General features: G+C 33.7%; 1 pseudogene; it reads right to left on the reverse strand.

Moving 5' to 3' along the window:
• Positions 1-6,320: 6,320 nt before the first annotated feature.
• LOC149220174 (delta(12)-acyl-lipid-desaturase-like) lies at positions 6,321-7,424 on the reverse strand (annotated as a pseudogene).
• Between the last annotated feature and the right edge of the window lie 18,236 nt (positions 7,425-25,660).

A 25,660-nucleotide genomic window follows, 5' to 3' on the forward strand; every position in this document is an offset into this window, starting at 1 on the left:
GAAGAAGGATAACAGGTGGCAGGGAGTCAGGCAATGTTTTTCAAATTTAGGTATGGACAAGTGAAGTACATGTGCATTATAACTGCTGGACGAGTTTGTAATTCCATTTTCTAAGTCTATTCTGCTGAAAGACCTGAATAAGAAATGTCTGTAATTAGTGAAAATGGCTAGGGCCGAAAGGATGTATAATATATATATCATAGGTAGGATTAGCTAACGAACCATCGATTGTAATTTTACTTTTTATGTAATCTGGTTATTGCCTCAGCTCTGGGGGTTGGACTGCTCTGTTATGTATATTTTCCAAATCGAGTAATACAAGAGAACTGCCATGATTTGCATACACAACGTCTAATTTATCTTTGATGTATATTTTAAGTGCTGAGATTTTTCGTTCCTTAGAAGGGGAACGCACTGGTTGGCTAGGGCCCAACCAACCCAGCTCATTTACCCCTTTCCCTTTCATTAACTAGAAAGATGGTGTGGATATTTCTTTTGTAGTTGTGTGATGTTACAGTTTTAATAGTTATTTTTCAAGTTCTGATTTAAATATCTTTTGTAGCTAAAATGTGAAATGGATCCATAGTTTGAGAGTTAGCTGCGTTTACTTTGTTTATGGAATTCCTTTCTTGCATTTCCTTTACACTCAATCTCTATCTTAATTTGTTTTCGATCGGATCGTGCAAGGCACTCTTTCCTACACTAGTGCATCGGTTTCCCTGCACTTTGGTTTAGTCATTCGTTTTGTAGCGAACATTGAATCACTTACCTACATATTATTTCCAATTATTTTGCAAGTGAATGGATGCGTAACTTAGTAACTATCTTCAACATTAAAAGTACATCTTTAGGGGATCTGGAATTAGTTGCATAAATGTATTATGAACATGTTATACTTGCAAAGAACATAAGCATTATCAATGGATTACAAAAGTTAATTAACACATGCAAAACACTTAGACTACTATTTGATTCCTTTGAATTTGATTCCTTTGAATTTCTTTCATTTTATGAACTTTATTTCCTTTGCAACGTTTAATGAATTAAAGAATATTTCATTTTCACAAATAATTTACTTCAGAATTTCATTTACAGATGCAATTATTTTTCAACACATCTTTCAGTCCTTTTGAAAGTAATTTGGAAACTGGGTGAAGGAAACTCTGCCTCGGTGCAAGAGCAGCTCTCTTGTGACAGAAACAGAGTGATCTAAGCTCTAAGGCTTAGAAAACCTTCACTAAGACATAAGTCTTCAGTAAGGAAGGTCAAATATACTTTTACACAAAGATATTGTACATGCACTAGTGCAAGCAGATTGCAACAGTGCAAGGACAGGTTGTTTGTGTGGAAGGAAGATCAGGAGGAAGATAGAACTCTACAAGGGCCCACTTGTCAGATTGTTAGCCATCCATATGAAGATGAACATAGCATTTCATTACAACATTTAATATTGTTTTCGTTGTGTGGAATTTCTTTACTTGATTTACTTGCAAATTGTATTTTACATTCCAGCACTAGATTTGCTTTCGTGTCAATTTCCTTTCCGATTGTTTTATCTACAAAGAATTTCCTTTATGAACTAGGATTAGGAATAGGAAAAGTTCACACCATTTCTATTATTGTTTGTGCTTCGTCTCTAAGTTTACGAAACCCTCGGGTTGACAATTAAGTGTTGAGGAATTTGCTCAAGCACAATTCCTGCACCCAACACCAAGTAGGGGATCATGTGTATGTGAAGGTACATGCCAAGAGGAGTACCTTACAATGGAGTGGTTGTACTAAATTAGGACCCTACTTTTGTAGTCCATTCCAAATTTTGGAACGGGTCGGGCCAGTGGCTTACCAACTAGGCTTGCCTAACCATATTGGAATACACAATGTTTTCCATGTATCTGTACTAAAAGGATATGTTTACGATCCTAAACATATAATCAGTTGGTAGGATATTCAGGTAATAAAATTTTCTCTAAGCAAGCCAAATAAGAAATTTATAAAGATAACAACTCACAAACTTTCTTTGTTTATGCAAGTCGAACCAGAAGGAGAATTCTTGGTCAAACCTCTGGTTATACTCGATTGGAGAGAAGTAACAATGTGGAAAAGAGTTATCACCTAGGTTAAAGTGCAATGGCAACACTATGGGATGGATACGGCCACTTGGGAGGATAAGCACCTCATGAAAGAAGCTTTTCCAGGTCTTTTTCCAGTAGAAAAACATCGAGACGATGTTTGATTTTATGGGGGGGAGATGTGATGTCCCAAAAAAACTATAATTATTTTTATTTACTGCAGTAAAACAAATTGAATTTTATGGATAAAATTTTGAATTTTATTAAATTTGAAAATTATAAAGGAAACTATTTTTTTTGGTGTTAACAAACCTTGTAACTTTTCATATCAAGAAAGTTAAGGTAGGCAGTTTCCTAACCATAACTACCTCTCTGATTATGAATTCTCCAAGGAAAAGCACTCAAGAGGGGAGAGAGCATACCTGAGAGAACAATGGAAAAAAGGGAGAGGATCCATGCTGAGAAGTCAGGGGGAAAAACAACTAAGTCTGGTGGTTACCAAATAGCAGATGCACAATTGAAAAAGCTTCCAATAAGTTATTAATCTTGCAGGCAACCTCGGGGGGGAGACTTGTACCTGAAAGTAAGTCTCAAGGTTGGGAGGATTAAAATCTGTTATATACAGAGGTGATTTCTATAGTTGGACTCTTTTTCTTTCTTTACTAATCTCAAGTAAGTAAAACAATTTTGAGGAACCTCTGTTAATTATAAATTAATAGAGTAAATGTTTAAATTCTGGAAAAATTATTGTGGTTACAAGAAAAGCTTGAAATTTAGCATGTCGATTAATCTTACCCTGAAAACAGGGAGTAGTTTCTTTCATAAATTACGGTAGAAAAAGCTGCTAGTTCAGGCATAAATGCAAACTGTAGAACAACCTTAGAAAAGAAACGAACTACTTAGAACGAAAAAGATTTTCTAAATAAACCAGGATTACAAAGACAATCTGTAGATACATATATAATTGACTGACAAAGTAAGGAATGTAATATGTTACTACTATAAACCAAACCATATATTTGTTTACAGAGAAAGTCTCGCCGAGGCCTAATTCACTATCATCTCATAATTTATGTATGCATGCATGTTGAGTCACTGTTAGAAAACCTGTGAATGTATAACATTGTGGCTCATCTTAATAACAACGAAACTTAGGAGTTTTGTAAAATAAGAAAAGACTAATAAGAAAAAAAGGGGATAATAACCAAACCCCTAAGACTTGGAACCACTGTAGGCTAGGAAGGGACCCAACTCTAAGCCTTCTGCCCGCAAATAACAACCTAGATTTCATATTGAAGATCTCTAAAACAGAGAATTAACAATTGAAAACTTCCAAAGGGGATAAATATGAATAGAGCCGAATAGTGCCTTATTTAGCGAAAACAAAAATATTAAAGCGAGAGATACAGGCATTTCCTATTCAACATAAACAATAACTAGAACAAATCATTAACTCATAGCTTATATATATATATATATATATATCAAGATGGGATAACCCTCAAGGACTTTCTGAAATATTCATTGTTATACAAAAGATTTCCAGAGTCAATGAGCTCATTAAAACAAATACTGGATGAAAATTCCAGAGCTATTAATACATATAAGATAAGAATGATGTCAATAACATTATAGACTTTCGGATGAACTCCCAAAAAGACACTAGATAAACCCCAAGGTCATAATCGTTGCCCGAAGGAACAACGAGGCTATCCTTAAAACCCAAAATACACATATACAGTATGAACATATAATTTCAACAGCCAGTATTCAGGAGTAGAGCCCTTTCGTGCAGGTATTGACCGCACACCAAAGTAACATACCAACTCTCTGTTGCAAAGTAGAAAAACCCAAACGAGGAGACCATTAGGACAAGCCTGTATGCCTCTAACCAGACAATAGATATCGCAAGCAAAACGGTGAACATACTCGAGGACTCGTAAAGGAGTTGAGCGTGTAGAACTCAAAGGAACTGGTGGAGCCCATCTCGAAAAACCTCTAAAAACGCCAAAACCTCACCTAAAGACCTGCACACACCACCAAAAAGAGAAACCCGTCAGGAAATAGCATTGCAGCTACAAACAAGTAAGTTCAAGTGTTATGATGAATGAAATGATGAATACCTGTAGGGGCAGCAAATAGGTGGAAGCTCCATCTATTTCGTAACCCCACTAAAGCCATGGAGGAATCTCCATAGTCCTAATCTCTCAAGGACGAAACCCTATTTCTTAGAACCCAGAAAACCAAGAGCAAAACACTGAGACAGTAGAAATGAGACGAGACCTCCATAAAACCCCAACAAAGATTTCAGATGGATCGTCGATCCCCGGATTGGAGTAATGTCTGGATCACCGTCCAGACAACGAAGGGAATGCCGTAGGAGGGATAGCTAGAGTGTGCATGGTGATGAGGCCTGCTCCAGCCACCCCTGACACTCCTCATAGCAGAGCAATTAAATGTTTTATTAAATCCACAATCAATGAAAATACTCTAAATATCTTTGCATTTGCATTGAAAAATATGGACAATAAAGACTTAGTACTAGATCTAAATACGAATATATTCTTTGTACCGCATAGAATTAAACCAACGATAAACTTTAATGGTTGAATAAACATGCAAGTTGATATTTGAATGCCTTCACACTCATTATAAGGATTGAGATGAATATGTAATAAAAAAAATTGTCTACTATGGTTATGTTAAAAGTATATGGAGATGTGACATAGTGGTAGTCTAGGTATGGCCCAAAAGAAATGAATATTTTGATATTGAAGTGAATAGTGGCATGAAAAAATTAAATATGTTGATACTAATAAAAATAGTAGTAGTTTGGGTCTTGCCCACAATAGTACTTTGAAGAATGGTTCTTGCCAAAAAAAATTTGAATATATTAATAATGAGATGATTACTCGTTGTCTAACTCTGAGAAGAATAGTAATATTTTAACTCTTCCCCAAAATAATCCTATGAAATTATCATTCACTAATACCAGAAAATATATATATATATATATATATATATATATATATATATATATATATATATATTATTTTATTATTATTATTTATTGTTATACTATTAAAGTATTTTGATATTTAGGAATTTAATAAACCACTTCTTCAATTATATTGAAAATATTTATATCATAGTGTACACATTCATTTTGGGAACATCTTCTAACTTAGACGTTTTGTCATTGTAGGGGCAATTTAATGTAAAAGATGTAATTTAGGTAAGATGGAACACTATCCGTTTGAGTGATATATATATATATATATGTATTAATAAATTAACTTATAATATATTCCTTGGGTTTTTAAGTTTTCTCATTCTAGGGATAATTTAATGTAAAGGGTATAATTTCTCTAAAATGGAGCATTCTTAGCCTTTTATTTATATAATTGATTTTCTTAGCCTTTTATCTATATAATTGATTTTGTTATAATTTACTAGTATAAGAAAAAGTATAAAATTGATTTTGTTATAATTTACTAGTATAAGAAAAAGTATTATGTTTTACCATTTATTTTTATTATTTTATTAGTATAGGAATACAAATTTATAATACGATTTTACTTTTGGTTTATCAATTGATAAGAACTGTGTATTGGATTATCCATTTATGTAGAGTAATAACCTATTGACTTTCATAGTGAATCAAATTATAGAAAATTAAATTAAAATATTGTAAAAAAACATATTAAATTTTAATTTACAATGGAAAATTAACAAATATTTTTGCTCCCTAAACTAATAGATTTGACGCCAAAGTGAATGCAGGTCATGAACAAGATAATAAAATAAAAATATTAAATATCATGAACTTTTATAAGCTTCTTCAGGCCATGGCACTCGTGGATGAAACAACGTTTGGCTAATTCGTGAAATGCAGTACATAATTCATATGAGGCAGGGAAGAATTGGTGGATGACGCAGAAGTCTATCTAAATATCCAGGTGTTACCGTTATGTGAACTTGCATCTGTACCATAAGATCCCACTTTTTCCAAGGGAGTCGGCCTCTACATACCCACATTTTCTAAACTCCCGCCATAAGGCATTGCAGAGAGGCGTACTGTCATAGAAGTAATTGTTTCCCAGAATTGGTTTAATAGCCCTCCTTCATGCCATGGCACTCGTGGATGAAACAATGTTTGGCTAATTCGTGAAATGTAGTACATAATTCATATGACGCAGGGAAGGATTGGTGGATGACGCAGAAGTCTATCTAAATATCCAGGTGTTACCGTTATGTGAACTTGCATCTGTACCATAAGATCCCACTTTTTCCAATGGAGTCGGCCTCTACATACCCACATTTTCTAAACTCCCGCCATAAGGCATTGCAGAGAGGCGTACTGTCATAGAAGTAATTGTTTCCCAGAATTGGTTTAATAGCCCTCCTTGGTGGCCTCCACTGCATGGTAATGAGGAATTATGTGTCACACGAGTGTCAGCTATGTGATGGAATACAAGAGTCAGCATTCTGTAACCCCTAATCGATTCCCATTCTGATCCGTCATAGTGGGGAAGAGCTGGATGTGAGTGTAGCAGGTACGTGATCAGCACCAAGAATGTGTTCACACAATCAAGAGGGGAACGCCGTAAATTTTTATGGCCCAAGAAAGTCCATAAGCAGAGGCCATCAGGTACAGAGTATAAGCCACTCCGACCAAGGCGATGTCACTAACACCTAGAAATCTGTCTTGTTTGCTAGAAATCGGGGAATATGGATCAAAGTGGCAGGCAAATTGGGGATACTTAATTGGGGATACTTTCTTCCCGTAGCGTTGAACATCAGATACAACAGCCACCCCACAGTGAGGTAAATTTCTATCATCAACAACCTTCCCCGAGGGTTAGATACCACTCTGGAAGTCCACTTTATCACATTATTCTTTGTCCGGGGAACAAAAGCTTCATCTCACTCTAAACTCCCAGTGTAGCTATGACGTCTTCGATGACTGTACTTCCAGGAGAAAAATGGTACAAGAAGCCATGAATGTAGTATAAACTCCATGGAAACATCCACTGAAGAGTAGTCAATATATGCATGATGCCCACATTCGTGTGATATAACCCATATACCAAACAGAACGAAACCTTGAACTACCCAGTAACCAAACCAGAGCGCCCATCCAAGCAATCCAGGTTCTGTGAAATAAGAGGTGGTTGTGGAATACAGCAGAAGCGCAACCATAAGAAGAACGTGTACTAGATATGAGAATGATGTGAGCAGTGATCTGTTGAAGCAGTGAGGTGGAATGGCCTTCTTCAATTCTCCTCCTAGTGTAAACGGTGGCTTTTCACAAAGAGCTCGCTCCATTATATCTTCCCTAGCAGGCAAGTCCATCTTCTCACCAGGCCACTTTTCAACTTACAAATCTTTACAAAAGATTATGTCACAGGGTGCAACATGCACGTACGTACAGTAGAGTTCACTTCCTACTGATATCGCACCCTGCAAGGTGCATATAGAAAATATAATTCTTTAAACTAATGTGAAATTTCATACAGAGAATATAATTCATTAAACTGATGTGTAATTTTTTCATATAGGGGAAATATAGGGCGAAATAATGGTGTGCCGGAGATATTAACCAAAGAAGTTTGTTATTAAATGTTGCGGCAAGTTTTATCTCAGAAGTGTCTAAAATTAATGTTGGGTATATTTTGTATTTTAATCTGTTTCAGCTTATTCAAATAGGATTTAGTTTTGATCCTATTTAAATAAAATTTAAATAAATTTCAAGATATGTAGATGTTGGTAGAGATCTTGTACAAAGAAGCATTGTTATTAGATACTCTCTTAATTTTCCCTCGAAAATATTTAAGAATAAGATTTTGTCTATTTTATCATTTAAATTATTCAAATAGAAGTTTCAAGATATATTTATAATTATACATCTGAAACTTTATTCTCAATTCAGTGTTTAAAATTATTATGTGGGGAAATTGTATTTTAAGAAATTCCCTATCAATTATATCAGGTTTTCCCTTTTCGAAAAAAAAAACATAAACACATTTAAATACTAATTAAAAAAAATCATTAACGGAAGTCTAATTATTACACGTGGAGGGAAGTTAATAGTAAGTGATTTAATTGAAAAATTAGAAACCAACAAAGTCCAAAAAAATTGGGAAATACACAATATAGAACATAGGTGGGATGATTTTAAATCGGTTTCAAATATCAAAACTTTAAAGGCCAAAATTTGTGATAGGACTTACTTTCATATTACTTGTATCCTCTTACATTAGGAACCTATGAATGATGCCTCCAAAATTCGTGATAGGACTTAATTTCATATTACTTGTATCCTCTTACATTAGGAACCTATGAATGATGCCTCAATATATAAAGAGAATGTGAAAACATAAACTTCATTAAAATCTACTAGGAACCTATAAGTGACGCCTCAATATTGATAGAAACAACTAAAATCACACAATCACAGAAACTCAAATCTTATATTATGCACAAATGGTGTATGTGTAAACACACTCACACACTTAGATTACATTCAGATCACTCTATTAAATAGAGTTTTTGAGATCCAACTTATTCCTAATTTAGAGAGAGTGGTTGAGAGAATTTCTCAACCATCACAAACCAATTTCTCAAATATGGAATGTAAGCATTAACTCCAACATCCGCCCTTAATGATTACATTACATGAAAATAACAAAATAATCAAGCTTATCAGTAGATGCTCCATCAAGTTGCCTCGTAACCCTCGGAAAGGTGTAGTTGGCAAGTTGGATTCCCGAGTTCTCTTCCTCAACTCCCGAATCAAGGACCTCCCGAAGTCAATTACTGGAAAACATCCCAATCTGTCGCATAACCTCATTAGGAAACCACTTCCATGTCTACCACTAATGAGGGATCCTTCCCTAGATCCACCACTGCCATACTATCTGGACAACCATCCATATTGACCCTTACTGCTACTTGATCTTTAAGTACTGGCATCAGACACATAGTTGAACTGCTAGTTATTTTTAAAAGAGTTTAATAGATGAACACCTCGACAATGAAACATCCTGCTATATAAAACCCAAAAAATCTGCTGGCGTTATATATCGATCTGCATTTAATTTCTAACTATGGCCAAGCTCAGACCTCCATACTGTATTATACACGTTCCAGAGAAAAGCACCACCACTTGGGGATCCATACTTGTTATTGGATCGTCGAGAGGCAAGACCATGTATCTCACCACAGATTGTAAAAAACATGGCAACCATAGCGACCTCGACAAACAGTGACGGCAACAACGCATTCACTGGCACACATCTCCTCCCACTGGCAGACACACCGCGGATTGCGCAGTCAATCCGACCGCTCGACCTCTGCTGCCGATCTGCTGGGCAGTCCAGACCTCGGCCTGTTAAGATTACTTTGACAGATTGTGGATAGACTCGAATAGCATATTGATGCAGAACAACGATCAACAAATTACATTTATGCACCTCCAATAGCAGGTTACATAGAAATTTTCCGACAATGATCAATGAAGATACGTAGTGCAGGTAACGAGAGCGTCGCCCATTTTCTCACACGCACAACAGACTTGTCATGCTACGAAGATTTTCCAGCCCATAAAAAATGACACCACGTCTTGGGGTTCGATGAGATCTTCAACGCTTTGAAGCAATTACAATAGTAGGGATTTTATCTTGAGAATTCTCCAATCTTCTTCGCTAATTCCGTGGCAGCAAGCAGTTGCAGGTCCACCATGAACAGATCTGGCCAGATGATGAAGCTGTAGACGCAAAACCGAAATATTTGCCGGAATCTCTGATAAAGCACACGTATTCAAAGAGGATTCAGGTTGCAACAGCCTGATTAACATCCAGATGCACCTCCTCACAACACAGGTTCAGATCTAGCTCTGATACCATGATAGAAATAGCTAAAATCACACAATCACAGAAACTCAAATCATATATTATGCACAAATGGTGTATGTGCAAACACACTCAGATTACATTCAGATCACTCTATTAAATAGAGTTTTTGAGATCCAACTTATTCCTAATTTAGAGAGAGTGGTTGAGAGAATTTCTCAACCATCACAAACCAATTTCTCAAATATGGAATGTAAGCATTAACTCCAACAAATATATAAAGAGAATGTGAAAACATAAACTTCACTAGATTCTACCCTGAAAATAGGCTCAATAGGGATTGGACAAGCAATATTATTTCATATAATTGTGAGATAAAGAAAGGCATGCCTGATATCATTGCAAGGCAAAAATCAACCAAACCAAACAAAATAGATGTCGATAACCATGCTTGTAATATTTTGACATAAAATTTCAACCATGATGTGATGTCCACCATATATGCAAATAAAATAGATGTCGATAACCATGCTTGTAATTTTTTGACATAAAATTTCAACCATGATGTGATGTCCCTCATATATGCAAATATTTATTCAATGCATTTTTAAAGCAACTGAACACTGATTAAGTTTATATAATTAGTTAATTTTGATTAAATTATATGAAAAGTGAAATGTCACAATGATGGAATTAATTGTTTGATTAAACTTGAATGAGAATGAATTGTCTAAAGGGTGACAATGTTATTTCACAAACGATCACCCAACCCTAATTACTTATATGAGAGATTTATTCCAAGAAATGAAGAGGATGGATACATTGATATCTCGGAGGAAAAGATTGAGAGATATTTAAAACAAAGAGCTTAACTGTGCTAGAAGGACAGAAGGTAATAAAGTAGTTAAGTCAAACAGTGATAAAGTAGCTAAGTCTGGTTAAGACCAGGTAGCTATTATTACTGTTAATAAAAGTTCTTGAGGAGAAACCCAGTGACCAAGTAGCTATTATTACTGTTCAGGTAGCTATTATTACTGTTAATAAAAGTTCTTGAGGAGAAACCCAGTGACCAAGTAGCTATTATTACTGTTCAAGAAAAAAGTTCTTGAAGAGAAACCCAATGAGGGAAGGACAGACGGTAATAAAGTAGTTAAGTCAGACAGTGATAAAGTAGCTAAGTCTGGTTAAGTAGTTAAGTCAGACAGTGATAAAGTAGCTAAGTCTGGTTAAGACCAGATAGCTATTATTACTGTTAATAAAAGTTCTTGAGGAGAAACCCAGTGACAAAGTAGCTATTATTACTATTCAAGACAAAAGTTCTTGAGGAGAAACCAAATGAGGGGTAGCTCAGGGGAAACAAAAGACAGCAGGGTCTCCGGTCTCATGGTTTAGAGGCAAGAAAAACACTAAAAGAGATTAAGTTTCTTTTAGCTAGCCAGATGAGTATATTCTGGAATCCTCAACACTTGATTATAGAATTCTTTTAGTGAGAGACAAGGTGATTATGTTTTCAATTAAACTTTATTAGCTATTACCTACAAAATTAGTATGTATGAAAGGAATTTTGTGTGTAATTTCTATAGCTAAAGTAGGTAAGCATTATCCCCCGTTAAGTATAATTTTTAAAGACGAAAAGAACAGCTGAAAGTATTTCCTTTAAAACTCACAAAACTCTATAGATAACACAGAGAACTCTATAGATAAAAAGAAGACTGTTGTAACGGGAAAATGGAATTAAAAAAAAAATAGAAGTGGTCTATACCCAAACAGTTAAACTAGAATCTTCAAGAAAGGGAAAACGACATGATACTTATGTCTAGCCTTAGAATAGGACAGAAGCTCAAAACAAACTCAGCAGATGTAGTAGAATGGGCGTGGCCTCGTCATTCCCGAGTAAGGAAAATATGCGAGAAATTTCGTTCATCGAATAACCAGAATCAAGCATGCATCACATTAAAAAAAAACCTGATAAATGACTAAATTCCAACATAGAAAACTAATTGTATGCCTCTGCCATTGAAAATACTTTGGTATCCAAACCCTAACTATTGTAAAGAACTAGTTTAGTATAATGACAAAATAATGACATGATAGTCACGCAAGAACTCAGCCAGCGGCATCAACCAAAACAGTTTTTTCCATAACTCTTAACTAACAGAAGTTCTTAAAATCATGATTTTCCTGACAAGGAAATAAAGTTTGGAACCCAAGTATCTTTATCACCATTAATATGAAAGATATAACAAATATAGGAAAATCACCAGATTATAACTTCAGAGATAGACGAACGCAACAAAGTTCCTTTCGGGGTTTCTTTATACCCTTAACTTCAAAATCCAAAAACCTTGCTTACGCGCCGAAAACCCTTCAAACAATATACATGTTCGGAGCTTTAATAAAATTACACATATAATTGTTGTTCCAGAGCCCAAATCTACAACCTAAAGGAAAATAATAAACCCCTTTCTGATTAAGCCAGAATCTTCATGCATACCCAGTAAAGATTAGCTTGAGGGTTAGAGATTCCGGTAGAAGGAGCCGAGCCTCCTAATTCTCCAGCGCTCGTGCCTGTAAGACCTAGCCAATACAAACAAATAGGTTCAGAATATGCAAGATTAGAAAGGAGGAAACCCAAATAACATTATAGAGATGATAAAAATAACTGATACCCGGCTTGACAGCACCTCCAAACTGAAAACGGAAGAATGAATAGCCATGACAGGAAACTGTGAAACGAAGTTCGTTCCTCGGTCAGTATGGTGACATAACAAGAAAACCCATGCACGGCTCTGGATGAAGAAAATGAATAACATGATCACTTACCAGGTGAAAAACTCCACAAAAAGCAGAGCCAGTCAGCGGCCAGCAAATGAAATAAGTGTCCGGTCTCCTCACCCAGCTAGAGCTTAGGACCGCAGAAAGTCACCTCCACCGTTCGATCTGGAGGGTAATGGAGTACCATTGATGCAACACATTCACCCTCGCAAAGCAGAGCCAGCTGTATACCGTGGAGAAAGCTCCAGAGACGATGGATCTGAAATCCTAGGCAGTCGACCAACCAAAAATCAAGCAAAGAATTAAATGAATGTATTAACTGTTGGGTTGGTATTAACTCAACTCAGAACCAAATCATGCGACAGAAGTGCGCTAAAGATTTCATTTAAATGACATAGTATGACTGATATAAATATCTTGGCAACGCCACAAGAAAGTTAAATCATTACCATAGAACAATGAAATTACCATTGTACTACAAGATACGAAGTATGCAATACGATTTGAATAATCTAATTCATTATACGTATATATTAAATGACTAAATCAATATTTGTCGAGTAAATTAAATGAATGTAAAAAAAAATGTTATGGGTATGTGACACATGAATAGATATTCTTCTGCCTAAAAATAAAAGTGCTATTTTATGGTGTTCAAACAATCATATTAAAATTTTGATTTTTTTTTGGTTATAAAATACTAACTAAACTCAAAAAGTGCTATTTTATGGTGTTCAAACAATCATCCTAAAATTTTGATTTTTTTTTGTTATAAAATACTAACTAAACTCAAAAATATAAATGTGATGAAAAACGATTGGTTTTACAATAATTCTTTCTCTTTCAAAACTAAAACGCTATCTTAATTAATTATTTTATCTCTTAATTCAATTTCATTTCGCAAATGATTCTTTCGATTTCTCTCATCGAGTGCAACTTATTTTGATGCGGAGATTTGAGCATATGAAGACCAAGCCCAATGCGATGCCAAACAAACCAAAGTACCTAAGGAGGGCCACCTGCCAAAGAATTCACAATGCGTTGACGTCCGAAGCACAGGGTTACTATAATCGAATACCCCGTCCAAGTTACACTGGCGAAAAGTAAAAGTAAAGATGAGAGCAAAAGCTGGAAAGAAAGCAAATTTATGCCAAGGAAATGCAATTGGAGAGACATTACTTATAGGGATGGCCGGATTGATAGGAAGGTTGATGGAGATAGGGTGACTAGAGGCTGATCCCCTTAGCGTATACGTAAGGGGATCGAAAAGAAACAACTTGTACGTCTGGTAAATATCCATTGTTGGCTATGAAATGTTGTAAACTAAATATAACCATGCCTTTGACATGGACACATCCATTCATTTATCACTTTTTGGTTGTGATCCGGTCTATCAATTTATTTATCTCTTTTTGGTTTTGATGTCCAGATATCTTTTTGCTTTTGATGTGGAGATATCAATTATAGTGATTCGATGTGTTAATAGAAGTGGTGGTAATACGATAGGTGAATATAATGAATTATAAAAAAAATTAAGTATATATCTATATCTATATATATATATATAAAATTAAATTAAGTTAAATTAAATGGAGAATTTAAAATATATAATTGATTTGAGATAAATTTCAATTTTTTATTTTATTTATTATTATGCATAATGTGATGTATAAGCCTCTCGGTTTGTTATCAAAGTTGAAATTTTTCTCATGTAAGTCAAAATAATTTCTTCTTAAAATCTAAAGATAGATATAATTAAGATAAACTTTTATAGTTATTCAAATTCAAATTCCATATTAAAATTCCAAATGAATTAAAATTTTAAACATCTTTAGACTTACTAAAGTCAATACCATTTCGTAAAATAAAATAAAAAAGTTATTTCAACACAAAGAATCTAAAATCTTTCTCCAAAATATTTTAATATTTCTTTTAATTAAACATTTGTAAAATGAATCTCTAAAAGTAAAACCATATCCTATGGATATATTAAAATCTCTAAAGATATAAATATTTTTACTTCAAAGTTGTAATATTTGAAAATTTTCTTAGCATGCCATGTAAAAAATATCATTAAATCTAATATTAATATTAACATGTTATAATGTTAATATTATAAATTTAATAAGTTAAGGTTAATACAATATTAAATTTAATATAATATTAAATTTGTTATATTATAATTTATATTAATATATCATGATATAGATTCACTCAATATATATGGGAGGGACGAACAAAGAGAAAGTGATAGAGGTGGAGAGATAGAGGGAGTGAGAGGAAGGGAGATAGAGGAATGATGGGAGAGGAGGAGAGAGGGAAGGATAGAAAAATGGAGTTGGAAGGAAAGAAGAATCACATAGAGAGGGAAAAGTGGAGAAAGATAGAGGCCTGATAAGGAGAGATGGAGCGATAGTGTATATGTTTGGGGTGAGATACCAACTAATTACTAAGAGACAATTACATACATGTATAGAAATATAACACAATAATTGTAACATTCACAAACATTACTATCCAAATCCAAACACATAAACGCACAAACCACTCAAAGCATCCAAGTGAAGACGTGGAAACCATTACGGCAAACAACAAAAACAAAATTAAAGAAGAGAATGATACAATCGTATCAAGAAAAGAAAATATAATGTAAATTTCAAAGTATGAAGTTTATCTCAAACATATAAATAATAATAATAATCTAAAAATGTGTCATTGTTGCCCTCAACTAGAACTAGCCTAGATCCATCTAACTCTAGATCTAGCATGGGTTGAGAGGGATTGAGGTGAAAACATATCAAATCTCCAGGTGAAAACATTTCATCAAATTCGAGATTCCAAAAAAAAGATTTGCACCTCTAGAAATTTGATCCCTCAGGTACATGATAAATCCAACTTTACACCGATCTAGAATGGTAAAAAATATTTCATAATTATTACTTAAACTTTAAAAATATATCATTCATCTATTGATTATTGATAATTAAATTAAAATGTGTATTTTAAAATAACTTCAACTATATCTATACTAAAAAAATATTATATAATAAATTAATAATTAACTTATTACATTTTTATAACATATATCAATAAAAATTTATTAATTTTATATATAAAAAACTAGTAATAATGAAATAAAATAAAAATAGTATTTATTTAAAACAATATAACCAAACACTTGTACAACATTGGAGAGACATTACTGATAGGGATGGCGGGATTGATAGGAGGGTTGAAGAGATAGGCTGACTAGTGGCTGATCCCCTTAGCGTATACGTAAGGGGATTGAGAACGAAAAACTTGTACGTCGGGTAAATATCTATTCTTGGCTATGAACGGTTGTAAACTAAATATAACCATGCCTTCGATATTGACACATCCGTTCATTTATCACTACTTAGGATAAGAATAAAAATATATATAAATATTGAAGAACGTATTTATTTTACTGATTTGGAAACTTTTAATAGGCTAATAGCATTTGTTTTAATATGATAAGTTAATATAATGACTTATTAATAACCCACTAAATGTTTTATAATATATATATATAAAATATAACTAGAGATAAGTTTTAACTCTTTATTTGATTTATTATTTATTTATTACTAAAAATATTTGATGGATATTAGATAAAGTTTAAATGAATGATGAAATATTACATAATGTTTAAATTCATATTATTCGTTTATTAATTGATAATTAAATTAGAATATGAGAATTTTTTTTTGTAATTTTCGGAGGAGTATATTTTCATCATGTCCAATATATCACTCCAATCGAGGGGAATTGAACCTGTGGCTTTACATCAAGGAGTGTCTTAACAAAGTAGTCGATCACCCCTAGGGATGTAAACTTATTTCAAAATAAACATATCTATATAATTAATAAAAAATAGCTAATATAAAACGTTATACAATAAATTAGTAATTAACTTATTACATTTGTATATCATACTTCCATAAAAATTTGTTAATTTCATATATAATACTTAATGTTTAATATTAAACTAAGATTAAAAATATTATTTATTTAAAACAATATAACTAAACACTGAGGCCCAAGGGATAGCTCAGTTGGCCGAGTTCTTGTTGCTAAGTATCTCGCCTTTCAAGAGGTCACGGGGTCAAACCTCCTCGACGCCCTTGGGGTTAGGTCTTGCTAGTTTAGCTAACAGGGAAATCCCTTCAGGTCGATCTACTTGGATTTTCCTGTGGATGTAGTGGTCACTTAGTGTTCATGATCCACCCTTAAGAAAATATAACTAAACACTCATACAATAGATGTACATAGATGCGAGCACTTACCAAATCGATCCTTCATTTGGAACATGGTGCAAAGTAATAGATCCAACATTCAAGATCATGGGTTTTGGGAAACTAGGGATGGACACACAACCCTCTTTTCAAAGGAATCCTCCATGCAACTCCCTTGCCTTTATGAGGGAGAGGATTTCAAGGATATAAAAGCATTCAAGGAGGATAGCAAAGCCTCTAAAGTGGTTGATTTTTGGATTGACCTTAGTACCAACTCAGTGTGGAGAGAATGGAAGTGTCCACAACACTATCCAGAGTGTCAACTTCCATTCCTATGGCATTCCTTGGCTTCTCTTGTTCAAGAACAAACCATCCTCAAGAGTCACAACCCTAATAAAATCCATTGGGTTTACTGACCAAGCGGGACATTTACGGTCAAGGAGGCCTACACTCTTTTGTCACAAACACAGGGATATCAACCAAAACCGTTATGAAACACATATGGAAAAACAAGTTATGGCTAAAAGTATCCTTTTTTTTTGGCAAATTGGTTGTGGAAGATTCTTGACCTAGGGAAAAAAAATAGGAAAAAAGGTTTTTCAGGCCCCTCACTCTTCCCCTTGTGCCAAACAAGAGAGGAACCAATATACCACCTTTCTATGTAGTGTAATTTCGTTGAAGACTTGTGGAACATGGTATTTCTTCTATTTGGAGATTTAGACATGTCTTTGAATACCATTAAGGAATCTCTAGAGACATGGTGATTAAAAAACTTCAAAAACTTGATAGTCAAGAAGGCGTGGGTCCTTGTCTAGAGCTTTGTCTTGTAGAACATCTAGAAAAAGCGTAACATATTCATATTCCATGATAAGGGAACCTCCAAGTGTCATACTTGGGAGATAGTGCGGCTCAACCATAAAGATACTTTTGAAATTGATCCCTGGACTCCTGAATATTGGAGACTAGAAAACACGAAGGCGATTACCCTGGCCAAATTGGAACTGAAGGTCGATTTGATGGTGGTTGCTAGGACATGTCTTCCACCCCCCCTCGGAAATTGGTCAACAGTTTCACCATCCCCCTAGAAGTATTCATCAAACCCAATTTCGAAAGGACTTCCAAAGGAAATCCTGGGCATGCAGGGCTTGGGAGTATTTTTCGTTGTAATCAACGTGCTGCTTTGAAAATATTTGCTGAATCCTATATCATCTCCAGTCATCGAGTGGGAGCATTTCTGGTGTTAGATAGGGGTCTGTTTATTACAAAGGAAGGAAGATACACTAAGCTCCAAATTATGGGTGATTCCTAAATAGAGGTAACCCTTGTTTTCTTTAGTGACCATTAGAATGATTGATTAATTGTATCTCTATCTGCTTTTGGTTTTGGGTAGGGTCTAGTAATTTTTACAGTCTATCGGTAGGTTAGACATCTACTTCCTCAGGTGATTTGGGAACTGAAAATAGTGTAGAAGGAGAAGCGACAATGTCGCTAGCTCAATCGGTACTAGCCTTCTCAATTGATTATTGTTTTCTGCCTTAAAATTATATTTGTGAATTGAGAGTCATTACTAGGTTGGCTACAATTTTTGAGCCACAATATCCTCTCTTGGGGTGGTGTGACTCATGGAAATTGGTCCCAGAGTTGTTGGTATGAATTGTTGAGGTGGTGTGGTTGGCCTCAATGAGGGGCGTTAAGTGTGGCCGAAACACGACCCATCTGCGACAAAATCATGTTTGGGGCCTGGGCTCTTTGGAGGAATTCATTTGGACTCAAAGTAAGAGTACATGCACTCTATTTAACTCTAGTGTGGTTCCCTCGATGGTTCAACAAAGAATGAACATCTCTTTGAGGTTGGTGGTGAATTTGGGCTCCAAGTGGGTACCGTTGTTAGGAGGCCTTCTTTTGCACATCCCCTCAATGGTATTGAGAACAAGTTCTTGTCTAGGCAACAATGACAAGGGAATATACCTTGATCCCACCCCTAAGAAGCATCGATAGGTTAAGGAGCTTATGCCCGTTAGTTTGAGCCAAAATGGAATGGGGACACACTCTTGTCCCTCATAGAGGTCATCGGTCAACCTCGCTAGTTTTTCAAAATGAAAATAGAGAATTAGGAGAAAATTCACATGGAGGACGATAAAGCAGCGATGGTGGCTCTGCCCAAGATACAACATTTACAGTGTCATCTGCAAAAATGATAATTGGTGGTTTGGCATGGGCACACTTGCATCTTAGATAAATTGGAGAACTTGAAGCATGGATTGATCACTTGGAGCAACATGTCAGCTGGCCTGCTTTCCCTCCCCCTCCACCAGGGATGGGGCTAGATAACCCAAATTCTATTACCTGAGATGATAGAGTGTAGTGTCCCTCCTTGGCAAGGTTAGTTTTGTGACACTTAGAGAGGGTGATTTTGATGTAATGTTATTAGATCATTCATGATAGACTTATGTACATTCTTATATGATATAGACCTGGTTTGGGACACCTGGTTGATATGCGCTTATGATAATATCTATGGTTGTGTGTATAAGAACTGATTTTGGTTAAGAGCATATTATCGATGTTTTTTTTTTGGTATCCTATTTGGACATATGTCTATGACATGGATGGTGATCCAGGATTGAGACACATAGATCCATGGATGATCATGGTTATGTGGAACATATGGTTAATTATGATTTATGGATGATATAGAATTTGTATGATTATATATGCATAATCTTGTACCAAGCAAGATGTGGCAAAAGACCTGGTTATTTGAAAACAAGGATGCTCAAATTATAAATGATTGTGGAAGTCATGGTACATGATTTTTATGATTATATATGCTTAATATTGTATTGAGAAGGATGTGACAGGGGACTTGGTTATTTAAAAACAAGGATGTTAAAATTATAAATGGTTGCGGAAGTCATTTTTCCATAACCAAAATGACTATGGAAGTCATGCACAATCTTTGGTAAAATGTGAATAAATTAATTATGAAATTCATGTGATTCCTTTGATCTATGAGATTGTGATGAGTGCAGGTCTTGGAACAAGGCCTTACCAAGGAACCATTAGATGTGTATGAGCTCACAATAAGTACCTTCAACTAAAGCATAGAGTTTCAAAGTAGAGTAGATGATAAGCCATGGAAATTAGGGTGTGGAGTCCTAAATCCATGAAATATAAAGATGTGTTGTCATAGATCTATAATAAAAGGATTAGGGTGCAGAGTCCTAAATCCATGAAAGATAAAGACGTGGATTCTTGGATCTATAATAAAAGTATTGGGATGCGGATTCCTAAATATTTAAAAGATCGTGGTGTGGAATCTTGGATCCTTGGAGTAGATTAGTTTGCAGGTTTATCAATCTACTTAGGCATAAAGATGTATGCAATAGGGATTTGGAATGCCTATTCTTCGGAGAAAAAGACCAGTCATTGGTAATGCAGGGATTAATTTACTTAATAAAATCTCATTTTTGACAATTCTGGAGTGACTTTCTAAAAATAGAAAGTCATGTCTAGCAACTCAAGTGTGACTTTCTAAAGATAGTAAATCAACTTGCATAAATTGGTAATCAAGCATAGTTGAAGGAAAATCGCTTAACTTGTCATTAATAAATAATATAGTTCAATTTCGAATTAGTTCTCAATATTATTAATATTATTGAAATTATTATTATCTTTTATGAGACCATGATATTATTATTAAAAGGGAATTACAGGTCATCTTCATCTCCTCAATCACTTCACACCTCTCTCCTTGATGACTCTCATGGCTCTATTTAAATCTTTCTCTCTTTTAATAACACATTAAAATCTCTTTCATGCACTCATCAAAGAATGTCATATTCCTCTTACACTTATTAAAGACATGCCATTAACGATTCCCCTTACGCTCTCTTTAATGCATAACTTACACTCTCCTTAACTAAGGCATGCATACCTCTCCTTAATGGCATGATTTACAATCCTCTAAATGGAATACAATGCATGCATATTATTACTCCTTTATGAAAAGAATTTGTTTATCCTCCTATACATGTGTCTCATGTATCCTCACTTAAGAAGAGGGGGAGGTGCATTGCAATATGAAGAGTTGGAGAGACTTGAAAATGATTGTGAGAGGGAGATTCCTCCAGAGTAGCTAAATTTTGTCGAAATGAATCTAAAATTCATAAACGAAATTACCATGTATCTCTAGTTGGTGGAGTTGACCATGAATGGTATTGAGAGGAAGTGAAAGTTATCTTCCTCGGTTTTCCTTGTATATCTCTCTACTGCTATATTTTGGGACTCTTGTGAGCTTTGACATCTCAGGGATTCCAAGGGGAGAAGTTCTCCTTCAATATGGTTGGGTGGAAAACTAGATGGTTCACAACAAGTTGGTAAGGACATTGGAGCTAGAACATACTCTCATCTTTGGAGTTGTATATATATACTTTCAGCTATAACTGAGAATATGCATGTAGGGGATTAAAACAAGAATATTTTCCAAAGCTTTCAAGATAAATTTATAATGAATCTGTGTCTATATTAGGTCATATCTATTATCTAAATTCAATATTCTATGTTCGATAGCATGGCTTTTTCTCAATTTGAATTGGGTTGTTAGCTTAAACTTAGTTCTATATAAAATGTTGTACACAAATTGTTTGAGGAAATTCTGCAATAACTGTCGTTCATTTTAAATAAGTTTTTTTTTTGTATAATGTTGTTGCAAAATATTTTACATAAGGTCTTATAGGCTGAGTCATTCAGGCTGACATGAGTTTGACGAAAATATAATATTAGCATAACTTTGAGTTTTCTTTCTCCATGTACAAATGTAGATGAAGTTTGCATACTTAGTGTTTGACAAAAGTGATAAATGAGACCGTAGGAATTTTTTGTTGTTGTTGTTTTAAGAAATCACATTCTTGGGAATTTTTGTTTCATTTTTGCTCAAAATCGGGGGGCATCCATTCCTTTTGGACCTATAACCCCCCATTCAATTCAAGAAAATGTGTTTCAGAACCACAATCGTAAATCTAGGCAATTTTGAAGATTATTGTTGCCAATTGTGTGTGTTTGTTGTGGAGTTTTTGCTGAAGGATTAAGATGATTTAGTTTATGTTTTAATATGCCAATATTTGAAGTTTTAATTTATGAGTTAAACAGGTTTAGCAAAAATCTTATATTCATGTTGCTAATGGTTGTCAAAATTGTGTTAAGAAATTATGGTCGCCAAATATTTCACAAAATGCCTGAATGGCTGTATATTGTATGCTTGCAAACTATTTTTCAAAAGGCCTCAATGGCTATAGCTTTGACACACATAAAATCTTAGAGTAAATGTATCATTGACTATAGCTTTTACGTACCAAAAAATTATGAATAGATTATTCAATGGATGTAGATTCCTATGTCTGCAAGTTTTTTTTCTATAAATGTGAAAATGAATTTTAGTAAAGTTGTTGAAGTGTGAATAGATCATCACGACAATGTTTCTTTTATCATATAAAGTTATCATAGAAAAAGGGTGTTGTTGGAAATAATGTTACAATGACAAATTCTATACAATTCAATTACTTGTGCAAATGAGAATAATAAGTTCATTCGAGTTGCAGGTACTTAGTAGTGCACCCTTATGCTTTAGTGATTGTACCAACAACTATTTCTGCCCAATTTTGTGAGGTCCATTGTCTTAGTTGATAGTATTGAAGAATAATATGCTTCTGAATTGGTAATATTAGTTGCTCTTACTTCAACATTTATTTTACAATTATCACGATTGAAGTATTGCCTTAACAATTGAGATTGAGATTGAGAATTTTTAATTGTTGGATTTGGAATGATGTTGGGTCATTTTTTTTATTCCATTTCATAAACATATCATATTTGTTAGATTTACTAATGGAGAGAGGCATACTCTTCCCTCAATTACCTTACTATATGTAGGTTAATACTCATACCATTATATGTGATTTTGGTGATATAATTTTAGGTTCTCATGGCATACTTTTGTGGTTATGATATCAAGAGTTAGTAAGTGGATCTTATTTAGAATAATCTAGGAAATAAAATAGGTTGATCTAGCTTAATTCTCGCACATGGCATTATGGTGGAATTTATTTCCAGTGTTACTTAGAGCTCATGTATAAGTATGAAAAGAGCATATGTTATCATCTTTTAAAATTGAGAGGAAATGTGTGTGGAATTGGTTTTAAGGGAAATTTATCCCTAGCTTCTTATGTTATATTCTTATATTGAAATAAATGAAGGAACACGATTACATGAAAACTAAGTGATATTATGAAAATATATAAAATATATAAAAAAACACAATTAAGTAATAGTGTTCAATGTGACATTTACTTCTCTATACTATTGATGGTTGGTAAGGTGGGACTTTACATATGGTACCAGAGCAAAGTTAAAACACTAGGGTGTGATGGGACAACATGTTTGCTTGTAGGTTGATGCATAAATGTTGATTTCACATGTATGTTGAATTATTGTGTATGTTGACTTGGAAACATATTCGTTGCATAAAGGATATTATTATAGAAACTCATGAAACAAAAATAATGCCTTCTTATATTCTTTTATATTTCTGTTAAGACAAATTATTAGAAATATGATAAAGGATTTAAAGACATGTTAGGAAAGGATGTGCTTGAGAAGTTGGTTTTAAACCAAAGCATGTGAATGGCTCCATTGTTAATGGGTGAATGTGATATGTGGAGTGGATGCATGGTTTCATATATGTTTAATGCATCATTATCAATGTTATATGGCCCTACTGGCCATCTTTACTAGCTGAAATTATATCTACCAAGAAAAATATTCGCCTATTCTATACTATAGTATGATGACCTTGGTGTATATGCTTTGGTAATGTGTAACAAGTGTAAGGAGAGGATTCAACTAACATGATTATTGAGTTCGTCATGTTAATTTTGAATCTTTTCTTACCTACACTAATGAAAACTTAACATAATCTACCTTGAAGGATGCCACTTTTAAGTGTGAATTTATACTCAGGAGTAATGTATGTGCATTAACTTGATGTGTTAAGATATGATTTGGGAATACATTCTTAATGAGTAAGAATAGAATTCCTATGATTTTTTTGACATGATATTGTGTAGTTCTGGTTGACATTATGCATCAAATAACTTGGAATTACTCAAATACTAGGTTGAGGTATGAACTTCCTAACAAACAAGAGGCTTAAATGATTGGTGAATGAAGGGTTGTGGAAGCCATTTTAAGGAACACTTAAAAGTTATTTTTTTCTTAAGTTATGTATGGGTATGGAATCCATACTATCATATATCTATGAGCTAATGTATGGGTGTGGAATCCATACTAGCATATATCTATGAGAAAATGTATGGGTGTGGAATCCATACTAGCATATATCTATAAGCTAAGTAATGAGGTAAGGTATGGGTGTGGAATCTATACTAACATATATCTATGAGCTAAGTAATTCTTTTGGTTAGAATGGAGAAGAATATTTTGATGTAATCTCATAGACATGATTAAGCAGGATTGATTTTGTGTAATCAAAGTTAAATGGATAGAGATTTGTAACATGAATTTGCTTGAGATTTAAATCCATTATTTTCTTTTTATTACAAATTAACATACTAATATTGGTATATTTAACACCATTAGGTGGTTTAGAATGTTTGGAATAACTGATTTGATATATGAAATCAAGTGTGAACTAGGTATCTATCGTCTAGTATTTTAATTATTTTGTATGTGTGGATTTAGGTAGAATTAAAATGATTTTCAAATGATTGAAATGTAGAAAATGGTTATTGTGATAAGTTGATGAAATAAATTTTATATTGGATTAAGACCAATTAGGTCTAGGAAAGCCATAATAGTCTCTTTAATTATTTTTTCAGTTGAATATTGGTTGAATTATATTTAACTAAATTAATTAGAGAAATTATGAGGATTGAACTCATGAACTACTCTAAACTATTGTTAGTTAGGTGATCGAGTCAAAATTCATATTACTTATGAACTTGATGAACTTCTTTCTTAACTTGTAAATTGTTAAGAGAATAACATGTTTAGAATATTTTTATGTGGTGAGAACTTTGTTTTATTTGAACAAAGAAAAATGTTTGTGATTAATGAAAGCTTAGTTGAGTTCTAGTTTTACAAGAATATGTGATTGTGATATTTTTGTAGGGAAAAATTGAAGGAGAGTGAGATCACATTTTGATGAATTGGAATTCTTGTATGATTTAGAAGCCTAAGATGATTGTATTATATGTGGAATGGAAGAGATTGATGGATTTAGGAATTTTATGCTTGTATGTATAGTTGTATGAGTAATTAGTAATATTGTAAAGGGTTATAATCTTTTGAGAGGTAGTAAAAAAAAGAAGAAAACTTTAAGCTAGAAATATCTTTATGATAGTTTAAATCTTATTTAAAATCAACAAGGTTATTCATAGTTTACGAAATGTATGGTTTTCATGGCTTTCTTTTTTGTGTATGTATTAATAGTAAGGAATAAGACATGAAACCAAATGAATTGATTAATTATTGAGTACAAATGGTGAGTGATTTTATAGTGGGAAAACAAGTTGACTTACAATTATTAAGATAGATTCAATAATATAGATATTGTATTTGTATAATTACAGAAGTTTTTATTGATTACAAGACACTTTTGAAAAGATGTATTTAATTATTTTTGGAATGA

Source organism: Pinus tabuliformis, chromosome Q (genome assembly GCF_031772625.1).
Source record: "Pinus tabuliformis cultivar Carrire ecotype Pingquan chromosome Q, CPIR1, whole genome shotgun sequence".
In the NCBI taxonomy this organism is placed as follows: domain Eukaryota; kingdom Viridiplantae; phylum Streptophyta; class Pinopsida; order Pinales; family Pinaceae; genus Pinus; species Pinus tabuliformis.